Genomic DNA, 12,869 nt, shown 5'->3' on the forward strand with positions numbered 1-12,869 from the left:
CCCTAAAAAAACCTACTGCAAACACACCAGCCTCTTATTTATGCCAACCCTAACTCTAACATGTTCACCAGAGGCGGAGCATTCTTACTCTGTTATCAGACCGCAGACAAAGCCGCAGACAAATTAACTGCAGAAACTGCAGTCCGCTGACTAAACACAGGCGGACAGGCCAGTGGGACACAATGTACGCTGGTTAATTTACAGCAGGGTATTAACAAGTCACGTACCGCCGTTCAAGCACATGCTGGGACATTTCTAGAAAGCGCGCCGCTGAAGCTACTTGTTTCAATGGCGCACGCCATGTTGCGACTCGCTTTTCTGAGCGATTAAACCAAATGTCACCGTGGCATTTATGCGGGTGATATTTCCTTCCTGCGGTTTCCTGCGCACTCCAGCTCTGCAGCAGACCGCTTTGATTGTGGGTTCTGGCGCTCATAAGATAATACAGCGTGAGAGAGCCTCTCGGGGAAGCAGCATGCTCAGGACACCACTCAATCAGGCCACAGAGATAAGTCCATTGTCCACACGTTCAACACCAAGTTAAATGCGGGATATTATAAATTTCCCAGCGCCGTGTTGTTCTTAGTCCATGCACATGGTTGTAAAACAGAGCATGCCACGCGTTTTATTTCTAAAACATAATTGCCATTTTAAATGCATTATCTGCTTCCCCACAAGTTAAAACAACTTGATGAAAACTAAATGTCTCATTGTTACTATCAGGTTTATTTGCTAGACTCCAGACTATTCAGGTCAACTTGCACAGTCTGTACAGTATTAAGTACCCATTTACACATATAACCTCACAACCTCCTATTTTAAGAGATGACAGCACAAAATAAAGCAGCAAAAAGAGTATTTGTTGTTCATCTTCCAGCAACGCAAATGACCATTTAAAGAAATTCCGTATTTTTCTGTGAGGTTTCTTATACATTTGCTGTATAGAAACCTGTCCTTTTTGTGACATTTATTCTGAATACATATTTGCTAGTGAAGTAAAACTTTACTTACAAAAGTGTTCAGTTCTTAAAAAAAAAAAAAAAAAAAACAGCTCATCTAAAAAAAATCTGTCATGGTGACAATTGGGCCAAGGCAGCTCAATCAGACACATTCTGCCCATCAATCTCACGCTGACAGTGTCAGGCCCAGTCAAGCTGCCTGCCTGTCAGCGTGGGTGTGTAATCCATAAAATGACCATCAGTTTTTTTGTTTCTTTGGAGGGGGAGGGGGCACGCCTCCTCTGAGCCTATACTGGTGCAAAATAGATAGATACATAGAGCAAAAACAGAAAAATGAATCAATGAAAAAAGCAAATAAACAGAGCCACAGCATCTGTAGCAGGCCAATCATAGACAAAAAAAAAAGCTTGAACAGATTTGGAAAAGGCTACATCATTTGAATAGCTTTCGTTCATTTCCTTTGAGTTTCCCATGGCTGGTGAAATGCTCTGCTGATGCGCTTCACCTTCCTGTATTGCGGTTTGGCCCAGGAAAACCAGGATCAAATCAATATGCATCCACTTAGACATGGGAACGATCCGTGATGACAAAGGGTTAACGTTGGGTAAGCCATGATGCGATTGAGGGGAATTTGGGATCAATATGTTGCCGAGGTGGAAGAAAGGAAAAAAAGCTTTCCTCAGAGAAACCCAGCATTCAGTAGCATTTTCCTGACAAAGGTCAATATACAACGGACGAGTGTCGGACAAATTTTCATCAGTAGAATTCTTCTCCATTCAATTTTCCACAGAAGAAAAATGTGAGGATTTTATCACACAGTCAGTCAGTTTATCAGGTAACCTACAACTAATTATGATGACGCACCACAGGTCTCATGTACTACACCTGCAGAGTCCCGTGATCATTACACTGGAGGTGCGCAGATGCTAAGCATGGCCTCGCTGATAATGGATACCGTGGGCAGGTGGCAGAACCTGGCTAAAGCTTTCTGTGACAGGCAGGGCACAGGCTGCCTGCTAAAGGCATGTCCAGGATGTGGCCACCGCCCGTGCGTAATGAGCCCAGACTCCACCAAATGGCAAGGGAAGGCCAGAGCTCCCTTACGCAGACTGGACTGCTTCTCCCACCCGGCTGGGCATCTGTGCACCTGGAGGCCAGCCGCACAAAAATACATGCAACTATGTGTGGGTAAAGATGATACTTCTGCCATTTAGAAGTCACTCTTATCCAGAGTAACTTAAACAAATGGCATTTTTATATACAAAACATTCATACCGCTGGATAGGTCACTGAAGCAACTTAAGGATTTAAGTAACTTAAGTACTTCGCTCAATGTGTGCATAACAGCAGCAGCCCCAGCTGGGAATCAAACCAGGAACCTTAGAATAACAAGCCCAGTTTGATAATCCCAAATCGAACCCGTATCCGTGACAAAGTAGCTGTGAGAATGTTAAAGATCTCACTGCTAGTATCACCTAATACAAATCTTAAAAAATTCACAAACCAAATTAAAATGTCACGAAATAGATTCCTGGACAGGATATAAAAATAAAAAAAAGGTGAGGCAGAATCCACTGTTTATTTTCCATAGATACACAAGATCTATAATATATAAAACATGAGGCTCAGGACAGGCCAGCTGCTAAAGTGGACTTACCCGGTAAGTTTTAATAGGCCACAGACTGCACAATAAGTGAGCCCCTGGGAGAGGGACCTGTCGTAAAGCAATAAAACTCTAATAGAGGAAATAATGCTGAAGAATAACATCATTAATTATGGAAGAACAATTTAACTTCCCTGGGTCCCCCGGCTGGCACGATGTGGACCCCCCGACGTTATCACCGGCTGCTATGACGACATAGTGCTTCCCTTCGCCCGCCCCTGGTCAGCACTGGCGACCAGTCAAAAAAACAGGGCCCCCCCCATAAAAAATGACAGGGCACTGGAGGCTTGAAAGCACAGAAAGGAGCCCCCCTGGGACTATAGGGGTAAAAGTGGAGCCCCGCTACCATTAACAGGGCCAATCAAGGGTCACGCACAACAGGTATGGGAGCAGCAGCGATATTCATTTGGCCCAAAGGTCTGAGGATGAGGGGGGAAAAAGAGGTTCGTAATTCAGAGATCTTGATTGGTCGTTGGGAGATTCCATCCATACAAATCTGTAACATTTACAGGGGCGTCAAATCTACAGGCTCGCTGTTTTGAGCAGCGTCCCCACATGCTTCTGCTGGTCTCCCGGGCGACAGTCGCTGCAGCGCACTGTCACACCATGTCATTTTACTCACCCTCTTATTTGGCATTAATAAAACATCGGTAAATAATGCGTCCTCCATGTTTACCGTTGCCCTCCAGGGGCATCGCCCTCTGCACTCAGCCCCTCTCTAAAACACGGACTGCGAGTCGAGCGGATTCCCCCGGCGTCCGTGTTAAAATTAAAATATTAACCAAGCGTGTAAGCCTCGGGCTGGGAGGCTGCAAAAAGCATGAATGCTTAAAGCTAGCCGCACGCCGCGGCTGACCACTTAACGCAAAATGATTCGTTCGGCTTGTATGCAAAATCTGACAATGTCACGTGCGCAGCCCGCAAGAATGCACAGTTCTCATGGATAATGCATCACAGAGAATATGGTGCTATTCGGCCGTCACTGGGCCCATATTCATAAAGCATCTCAGAGGAGGAGTGTTCATAAAGCACCAGTTTTAGCTCGTAATGGGAATGGTAGGGATATGGACAGGGGAAGACTGATCCGAGATCAGTAGTTCTATTATTTTTTAATATGGGTTAATATGGAATGACGTTTAACAGAAGCGCTTAACTTCAAGAACATTAAAACCAAAAAAAACAAATCTATACATTTTACTTTCCTGAAGCAACCTACTTCACATATTTAAGCCTGAATATTTATTACAAATGAAAAATAATTACAATAATTTGCTTGTGCAATTCAATTTCAGGTAATCCATTTCAGCTCTTTAAAGCCCTAACGTGATTAGTAAAAACAGTCAGAAATTGCATACATTACTGTACATCTATATACGAAAATCCTAAAATGACTGCACAGCGGAAAGTGTCATGCATTTGATATTTCACAAAGGCTAAGCAATAGCACAATGCGAACACAATGCACAGCCAAGAATATTAAAACAGAACAGAATTATATTCTTTCTATCAACGATGCCATATTGATATAATCTGGGTCTTCATATTAAAGACCTACAATAAGTCATTCTCAGTTCACGTCGTCAGTTTGAAGTTTAAAAAAAAATCAGATGCAAGTCAAACTTGATGGCTGAACGTTCTGATGTGAATGAATACTCACAGGCTCGGCATCTTTTTTTGACAGATCAAGGAAAGACGCCAAGACTTTTCACTACATGAGGTTGAAAATACGAAGTTCATATTTCGAATAGGTTTTGATACTTATACAGAATAGTCCAGGACTTGACATGAGGTGGGGATCATACTGCAATATCCACAAAGTGAATTGAAGAAATATCTCAAATGAAATGAAGCCAAAAAAAAACTGTTAGAGAAAAGACAACCAGCCCCACAGATGGTACCAAACACAATTGCCTTTATCCAGATCCACAGAAGAGAACAATATATCAATGTAACAGTGCAATTGCAAGTAGTCTGTACTTCTGTACTGGACATTTACGGTTGTGAAAGAACTTGATACAACCTTGGCTAAGATTATGTTACATATTTGGTACATCAGTGACAGCGAATAAATAAAGAACTAAATAAAAAGGCAAGATTCGTAATGTCAGTCATGTCGCGATTATGACCAGCTGACAAACTGAAGGAGCAGACGTTTCTGAACCTTTCCAGCCCTTTGAAAGAAATGCAAATGAGACGAGACTCCGAGCTGCAAAAATGAAATGCGGGCTCAAAAACCCGGAGCGCCCGCTCCGCTTTTGGAGGTCCTCCCTCGCACACGCTCACTGCCTCACAGCACACATAAGATTATGAGCTGAGCTTCCTGTAATGCTAATTTTAAGGAATGCATTTCAAATAGTGGAAGGCCCCATTTTGGTTCAGTGTGAAGCATGGAGGCCCTGCATTCTTCAGTGTGAGACACTGAGAGGGAACTGAAATCAAAGCCTTCATTCCTCACTATACATACCAGCAGGTGGGCAGGCCTCATCTTGGCTTTCCGTGCCGGCAAAGGCAGCTTGAACTGCAGGCAAAAAAGCTGGTCCTAGAGAACTGGAAACCCCAAACGCTTCCCGCTCAGATGTTTTATTTAGAGCGGCCTTGGCAGGAGATGCGCAGAGCTGAGAGAAGTGTGAATCTGCAGGAGGATGTGACATAATTCTGCTGTGTGTAAGCTTCCTCTCAGGACCCTACGAGGGTGCGACTGCAGATCTGCGCATTACTGTGTGAAGGCTAGAAACCCTGAGCTATGACTGAGAATAGCTGGTTAAGGGACCTGAGAAGATGTAGCCAGTCACAGGCTCATCTGCTGAAGACTCGTGGAAGACAGTGAACTTCATTTCAACCCAGACTGATCTCAGCTCGCTCTGATGTGGCTGAGACGCGTCAGCAGAGAAAGTCCTAGTGCCCCTGAGGAGGTCCCACTTTGAGTGTGTGCGTGCATGTGGGAGGAAGGGGGGGGGGGCTCACACACACACACACACATTTTCTATTTCTGTACGGAAAAGGATAGAAAAAGGGAAGACCACACCAATTAGAGACAAATTGCCATGACAACACTGGTGATGACTGAGGTATGAATACATTATCAGCTAGCAGTTTGGCACTTACACAGAAAATAAGATGGCAAGTAGCAATGCCGAGGTTTTGTTGACACTCTATATTTAACATCAATTTAAATGTGACATCACCAGAACAGAGGACATAAACTATGACTGCTTTAGTTATTCCAACATATCAACCACAAATACTGGCTAACAGGAGAATCGCTTGCATTTACTTATTAACTCGTGGTGACAAATTAAATATTCAAGCATGCCAATTTACAAAAATACAGCAGCAGTACCAGTGCCAGCATCCCTGTCCAGCTCTTCTGTTGTCTAATGAAGATGGAATGGTCCTTCTGCACGAACCAGCTCCAGTGGGATGGGCCCACAAGCACTGCAATAGGTTCCAGCAACAACTCAACAACAATTGCAGGCCTTGTCACTGGAGTTGTTTATCAAAAATATACCTACTCTTTTCCTTTCTTAACACACAACATCTTATCATACAGTGCCGTAGAAACAAACCCACATTTTCTGTCCGAATGGATCGCAAACAAAAGATGGACCTTCACAAATAAACAAAAATAAATGTAAAATAATAAAATAAAATAAAATCTAAAACTATAAAACCATAATTTTACTCTTTGATGACCTTACTTTAAAAAGTTTTTTTTTTTACTAGAACAAGAATATAGAGGCTGCAGACAATGATATATGCACATCTTACACCATCCCTTCTATTTTCCTCTCCTACTCATTCCAAACCCAACTCATGTCAAGTTTAATATCACACAACACCCCCAGTGGCCCTGCAGTATAAGCCTGGCTACATCCAATGCCTTTTTAACCATGCCTGAATTATAAGATGGCCTCCCTATCTTGCACTCAGACATGACTAACAGTGATGCAGAGCTTGTAGAAGAAGGCGTGGAGCCAATCAAAGGGAGTTTCAGCCACCAGAGGGTCTCAAAGGGGGTCTACATAGCAAGGAGGAAAAGCATGCGCACGCACGCACACCTTGGGTCTGTCAAAGGCGGTCTTCTCCCAAGACACCGCCAAGCTCAACCTTTTGCCCACTCACTACGATGCATTAAATATGAATAATGCATACAACTACAGTTTTTCTTTTACGTTTAATTCAACAAATAATAGGGGATGGATAGCTGAGCTCCTGAATAAAGAAAGTGGACCAAAGTGGTGCGGTCGGATGTGTGAAGCTGTGAAGGTAGGGGGAGACCGCGTCTTTGAAGCGTTTAGAGCCATTTCGCCACACAAAAGCCCCCAGTGAGGAATCATGTCTGAAGCAGGAATGCTTCAGCAAACTGAGCTCCTGCCACTCTGAACAGGGAGCACACATCAGAGCTCTGATTAAGGCCATGCACTAGGGCTCATTTTGCGATAGGGTACTGAAGAAAATTCAAGTGGCTTGTTTTACTGGGCAGTAAGGAGCATGCAACAAAATAAATAAGTAGATAAAGAAATCCTACCAAGTGGAGTCTTAACGCCATCACTTTGAGATGTCAAGGGAATACTGGGCCAATTTAGTTCTGCGGTCACTGGGGACCACTTCCACGTTCATCAGTAGTAAGCTGATAACATAAAAGCTCAGTAGAACCATTTTCGACTAAGCTAGCAGTTACTGGCGGAGGGATTTCTATTGGATTAGCATATTGCCACTGTACATGGGGTAGGATGGGGGAAGTCATGTTACAAACGACCTTGTCTGACACAAAATGGGCCGTATGTTAACCATATTTCTCCCAGCGGTGCTGTGAGAACTGGCTGAAGCAGAAAGATATCCTGAGGATATCTTGCAACGTACAGTTTCATAAGGACATTTAGCAGACATTCTTCAGAGTGGGTTACACAGCTTTTTGCATTTTTTAAAATACATACAGGAGTATCAATACAGCTGTAAATACACCAAAGCAATGCAGGTTAGGTACCATGCGTCAGGCTACAATGGCAGCATCCAACCTGGGAATTGAACATGCAACCTTATGGTTACAAGTCCAGTTCATTAACCATTATACTACACTGCCACCCCAATTCCAAGCAGTCTCAACAAATTGATTTGGCCATTGATGATCATGTATGATGTACCAAGGAAGACTAGTAACACATTTCCATTATGATTTTAATATCCACAAAATGTCAGTTGTTCACAGAATATTTGTTTAAAATAACATTCGGTTCGTCTCCCCTTGTTTTCTCGCATGGTACTTCAGTCCTCCACAAGCAAGGGGTTGCGGTAACCTCTTTGTCAAGCCCCTTCTAAAACAATTATCCCATTTGCACCAGCTCAATAATCCAAGTTGATAAGGTAATTGCCATTAATTAAGCACAGACAATGATTGATTAATGTTTACAAGCAACACGCACATGTTAAAATCAGTTTGATGACTAACTAGCGTGGACATGCTGCAGTATTTTGTACAGGTTTTGCTAGAAGCAGTGGGAAATGCCCACATTAAAAATGACATGTAACATTTAACTTGCACAAAAAAAGTTTAATTAAAAATGTATTTATGATTGAACGAATCATGGCCTTCAATCAAGACTAAATAGAATCAGGTGTCTTAGTGCTGGGCTAAAAGAAAAACCTGCACCCATACCAGCCCTTTTCAGGGAGGATTGGACACCCCTGCTTTATAGAGAGCCAGGGTCTGCGTTTTTTTTCCCTAAAGATCAGCAACCAAATCAGACCCAAGAAACCAGACGTGCGTTCAAACATATTCAAACTTTTTTCTGTTCGCCACATCTTTTTTACAGTTTAGTTTTTAAAAAATTATTTTTCACTTATTTCTTCCATTGTAGAAAAGAGAGAAGCCAGCTTTGCTTCAATCAGAAAGAAATACAGTGTGTACTGGTTTCCCGGGGACATGTTTTATTCCTGATCACTGAAGCTCATTATCAGAGGCGATGCAGTTCCCAGCAGGCCTGCATTCGTGTCCAGAGACGCCCACGCCGGCCGTCGGCTACTTCATTGCTCCTATACTAGAGCAGCAGCAACACTGCTAAAATTCTGCAGCTGAAACGCTCTGACTAAGGACAGAACAGCAGCCACCCCATCCTTCCCTCCATCCCTCTCTCATTCCTCCTCTTCCTCACTGGTTAGGGGGCTGATAAAGATTATTTGTGGGTACCAGGACATTTTCCCTGGTGCTGCAGTGTGCACATGCTCTGCGGGAAGGGGGTGAGATGGTTTGAGTGACAGGTCCAGGATAGGGGGTGGTAAGGAGGAAGTGTTGAGGCTGGAAGGGACACAGTTGGGTTCTGGAGACAGACAGAGGGAAGACCTCAGCCCCCTCTGGGGTGGTGCTTTGCAAGCCTCAGAGCAGAATGCTGAGGAGGAGGAATGACGAACTGTGGGAAGGGGTGGACAGAACAATGGAAGAGACAGAGAGAGGGGCAAAGAGGAGGAAGAAGGGGAAACCCAGTGCTTGACCCACGCTCAGGCGGGCAGCATGCCCCCTGTGCCACGACTCGCTGTGCCCCGGAGCAGTGCACACGGCAGATGGCTGTGCCAGCCTGAGACTCCCGTGCCCTTTTTTAACGCAGCGGGAAAAAAACACCACTCTGACTGCCCACGGCGCAGCCACCTGCACCAGAGAGCAACGATAATTAAACCTCATCAGCAGCCTGCCCGGCCCTCCTCGTTAGCTAATTTTTCCCAGCAGCCCCGGGGCCTGGCTGAGTAAGCAGACGCGTGGTGGAGGCAGGGCCCTCTCCCGGAGAGCTGTGATTATCCGCCGCTCTCTCCGTCCCCCGTGTCATCGGCTCGGAAGCCGTTGATTACCGTCTCGCAGCCGAGACCCAAACCCGCCATTACTTGCCTCCGCGGCCACGGCTGCTGGAAAAATCGATCTGAGATCAAGCAAACATTGATGAACGCTGGCATGCGGGGCGAGTGTTTTATAGAGAAATGTAAGAAGAACAATGCTTTAAGATGCTTGTTAAAACACAAAACCATGGCAGTGGTCAAAGGTCACAGCTGCATTCTTGGGGGGGGGGGGGCATTAGTGCTGGACATTAATAAAAGTATCAAGGGGATAAGGAATATGCAAGCTCAAGATTTTCCAAACTGAGATCTGTGGACCCACAGAACCTCCTTTATCAGACCTGAGATTTATAATGGCAGGCCAGACGCTAGGGTCACCCTAATACTCCACATTCATTTCCTTTATCTCACCCCATCTGGATGAGAGGCCCAGATCAGAGGAAGAGATGTCAGCGAAGCGCGGGCTTAAAAAGCCACTGGGTTTCTTTAATTACAGTTAATGTCTGACAGACGCCTGGCGTGTTTGAGCTTTCCTTCCCCAAAGTGCAGGCTTTCTGCGCTTTTTCCACGGAAGCTGTAATTAAACACTCTGGTAGGAGAAGAGTCCCATCGGCGTGGGCGGAACTGACGAGCGCGGCCCACTTCCTCCGCGTCTTCACAGCGGCAGGATCTCATTAAGCCCCGCGCGCCGTTTACCTGCGACGGCGTGAACCTCCACACCTCGCCCCTGCCAGCGCCAGTACCGCGCTGGACTTGGGGGGAGAAACCGAAGAGACGACGGATCAGGCGGTGCCTGAATTTCAGCCTGGCTTTGTGTCATTCAGACGGAAAAACAGACACGTATGCTCCAGCTCCTTTTCCAGCAACACTGAAATTAGAAACCCTGCATTTAGTGACAGAGCCAGCAGGTGAAGTGGAATGGGAGGGAGCCAATCACAGGCTTCCACACACTGGAAGGGGAGAGGGGGGAAGGGGGGGCATATGACTTTGCATAGGGATTGGGTGAGCTCAGGTCAGATAGCCTTCCAGACATCACACCAATCAGAAGACTAAGATGTAAAAGGCACCAAGTCAAAATTTTCCAAAAGGTGCCAAATGAAAGGCAGAAATGACAAATCCTCATTTTCACAGCTCATCAGAAGACAAAATGTTTTATTTTAGAGAATATGAGGATAAGTGAGCCAAGGGTTTCATCCACTACATTTCTTGTAACGAAAGCATACATACAGGACAAACAGAGACCCTGCTGTGTTTTGAGGAACTTTGAGAGTGCCCTGGGAGATCTGGTAAATATCACCATTACACTTGTAAATAATGATGAGCGTTCACCTGCAGAATGAAGGAAACTAGATATTTCCTGCCAAAAGCCAGACAGAGAGAAAGGGAAAGGGAGGTGATTTTTCATCTACGAATCAAAATGGTATCACAATACAACTATTTTTAAAATTTTCCAACTGCTTTGACAGCACTTGCGTGCAAACTAGCACCCACTTCTCAAAGGGGAAAGGCTTGATAAGTCTGCTGGGCTAATTAACAGAACAATTCCTCCTTTTTCCTAGTGTGATGGATGGGGCTCTACACAAAAGAAAAATACCATGTAAAAAAATGCTACAATTGCCAACACATATCTGTTCTGTCACCATCACAGCAGGGAATAGTGTAAGTGAACCTTTTAATCCCAAGTCTTCATTAAGCCCACCCACACATCCTAAAAAAGTGAAGAAAAACAAAAACATGACCTCTTGTTTTTACTCGACATAGACACTGCATATATTTAGTCAAACATTTTCATTGAAAAAGAAAGCTTTTTGTCTTCAAAAACAAACTGCAATTTCCTTGTTAAGATATGGACAGGATTTAGCACTTGGTAGTCATTTTGAAAGACAAAAACTGCCTTTAACCAGCCAAAAGGTTTTACAGCTATGTAGGGTAAGGTGGGGTAATTATTTATGAACATCCTACAAATCATCTATATATCTACATTAGGGATGTTTGCAAAATGAATCTATTAGGCAAGTCAATAACTTGGAATCCAATGAACCAGTACTTCTAGTGTCAATGGTACAGATATGAACACATTTTCACATTGTCTGTTTTAGGGTAAGATTTTAAAGATTAGTTGAACATATTGAAAGTACAGGACATGCCCACTCACATTGAAAGCATATAAACTCTATTAGGCTGATATGCTTTCATCAAAATCAGAAAAAAATTCAGTACATTCTATACTGTACAATGTTTCCAGCCATTCGAGTTGACAGGAAGTCACACTGCCACAGGACTTAAAGGTGAAGATCAGGGACAGGGAACATACGCTATCTTGGGGTGGTACAAGAGCAGGGAATATCAAAAGAAAACCTTTGTAAAATTGTTGTCAAACTGTAAAACCATTTTACAAAGTTAAAAATGATCCTCAATCATTTATCAGGGAGAGAAAGTGCCTATAAAAAAGCATGTGGATGTCAAAGATAACTGCAACAATTTAATTTCTATTTTTCCTTTTTGCCAGGTGCTTATTCACTGGGATTGGTGGATTTACTCAAGATGGTCTTCAGGAGCTTGTTGCATCAATACATTCAGACCGAAATGATAAACTCCATTTTATAATCACACACCAGACAGAAAACAGTTTCACAGACAGACATAAAACCACATTTCTATTATACCACAACTTGCCCATTGTCTCAACAGAAACTAAAGAAACAAGATACACAACCTTGATGCTGGGTGCGTAAAGAATTCTGTGAAGTTTAAATTATTTTCAAGGAAAGCTGGGTGAATGGCACAATGAATGACATCTACTGAAGACTCAAAAACTAAACAACAAACAACTAAATGTTTGTCAAAAAATGAAAGGTCTTTCGCAATAAGTATGTGTCCGCAGGCTCTACATTGCATTACTGACCTTCATACTTTGAAAGATGGAACATTCAACATGGCTGATGGAAAGTCTAGGGTTTCTCACCACGGCTAAAAGGATCCAGATTGAACCACTATGGCCAAGTTCACAATGCTAGTTTTACCTCTGTATCAAGCCCTCCAATTGGTCAAAATGCAAAATGCAACATATTACCTATAACTAGACATTTATGACATTCTGTGTATGGGCCTCACAGCCTGTTATTAAACCCTGAACGTGCCAGTGCCAGCTGTGGCTGGCAGCCCTGCAGGGCAGCGCATAATTGAATGTTGCGTTACCTGAGGAGAGAGAGATCACAAACAAGCAACCCCCTCTTCTTAATCAGGTTCTCGCCGAATTCATGCACAAGCTACACGTGAGTAGAAATTCCTCCTCCAGCTGATGTTCATGGAGCTTAACTGGTGGACTATGGGATAAAATAGGCAGAGGCTTGACAACATCTGCTTTGGTGGAAAGTGTGTGCTTTCCTGCTACCAAATTTGCAGAGCAGGGTGCAGCACTGAGC

General features: G+C 43.8%; 1 protein-coding gene and 1 long non-coding RNA gene across 2 annotated transcripts in view; one reads left to right on the forward strand and one right to left on the reverse strand.

Moving 5' to 3' along the window:
* The window catches only part of LOC135234284 (testis-expressed protein 264 homolog), a 74,603-nt gene that overhangs the window by 46,951 nt on the left and 14,783 nt on the right, over positions 1–12,869 (reverse strand). The gene's annotated exons all lie outside the window — the stretch shown is intronic.
* LOC135234288 (uncharacterized) lies at positions 8,493–12,163 on the forward strand. Its single transcript, XR_010324062.1, has 2 exons — positions 8,493–11,103; positions 11,954–12,163. It is a non-coding gene; the product is annotated as an uncharacterized LOC135234288 (long non-coding RNA).

Source organism: Anguilla rostrata, chromosome 11 (assembly GCF_018555375.3).
Source record: "Anguilla rostrata isolate EN2019 chromosome 11, ASM1855537v3, whole genome shotgun sequence".
In the NCBI taxonomy this organism is placed as follows: domain Eukaryota; kingdom Metazoa; phylum Chordata; class Actinopteri; order Anguilliformes; family Anguillidae; genus Anguilla; species Anguilla rostrata.